This window comes from Pongo pygmaeus, chromosome 16 (genome assembly GCF_028885625.2).
Source record: "Pongo pygmaeus isolate AG05252 chromosome 16, NHGRI_mPonPyg2-v2.0_pri, whole genome shotgun sequence".
NCBI lineage: Eukaryota > Metazoa > Chordata > Mammalia > Primates > Hominidae > Pongo > Pongo pygmaeus.
In genome coordinates this window covers 26033126-26034374 of record NC_072389.2, presented here as the reverse complement: position 1 = coordinate 26034374, position 1249 = coordinate 26033126, and the positions used below count along the sequence as shown (strand labels likewise).

General features: G+C 38.4%; 1 non-coding gene across 1 annotated transcript; it reads left to right on the top strand.

Moving 5' to 3' along the window:
* Positions 1 to 712: 712 nt before the first annotated feature.
* LOC129014854 (small nucleolar RNA SNORD115) lies at positions 713 to 793 on the top strand. The gene has a single exon (XR_008494384.2). It is a non-coding gene; the product is annotated as a small nucleolar RNA SNORD115 (small nucleolar RNA).
* Positions 794 to 1249: the final 456 nt, after the last annotated feature.

Here is a 1249-nt window from a genome sequence, read left to right as displayed (position 1 = left end):
AACACAACAAAGGCAGTGCCTACTGGGAAATTTATACCACTGAATGTACATTAAAAAGAACAAAGATCTAAATAAATAATTCTTCCCATTCGGAAGCTGGGGGAAAATTCAAATTAAATTCAAAGTAAGCAAGTAAAAGAAATAATAAAATACGAATACAATTCTGAGTGGCCTGATATCTGATTTCCGGAAGCTGAGTTTTATGCGGCTTTAGAAGTTTCATGTTATGAGTGTGAATTGGCAAGTGACCATGGCGATTGTTTCTGATATGGCCACCTCAATTACATAGAGAACGGATGATCAGTGGCATCATCCCAGTTCTGCATGACACCACGCCAGTGATTCTCTAAAGTCAAGAGACCTGTATATGTTGTCCTTCTTGTGTTTGGTGAATCTGTGGTCTATAGACTACATAATGGGCTATTTCTGGGGTACTGACCATTTTGCTCCATTATGCATGAGCCATATAACTATGGGAAATAATGTTTTCCTTTTTGACACCTGGCCTAGTCCTCTCTTCTTAGATAAGAGCAAAGGAAGAGCACCATTTGGCCTGCTGCACCCAGGGCAATTTATACCATCCAGGTATCCAGCACTGAATATGTAGCAACTGCGATCCACCATAGAACATTCGTCTATCTCTGATAAGCATGCTAATATCTACGATACTGCCTTTGTGGGGAGATGACTCCACAGATTAACCCCCTGGCTTGGGTCAATATTGAGATGTTATATTGTCTTCAACAGGGAAGATGACATAAAAATTATGTCGAATAGGATTATGTGGAGACTTAACATAAGTGACTAACCTGAGACAAGAAGTTAGAAATCCTTGTTTCTTTTAGATGAATAATTTTGGAGCTTGAGGAAACGACACCGTTGTGGCGAACTTGCTTTGCCAAACCCTGTGTATGCATTTCTGGGTAAACAACACATTTTCATCCTTTAAGCATTGTTTCCATTATTTATAATTCCTAATAGTATGAGACGTTTGGGACTCATTCCTTGGTTCTTCTTCTCTCATTGTATCTTTCATTGTATCTTTTGGTGCTGCAATTTCAGAATTGCAAATTCATCAATGAATTAATGAACAGAGTGACTGCCTTCGTCACACATACATTCGAAATAGACCACTGGGCTAGTGATGATTCACTCTTAAGGCTATTATGTTTACTCATTTAAAAAATCTGAATCTCAGTATGAATTTTCTTCTCAGTGAGTGACTGACCTATCTGATATGATGCTATGA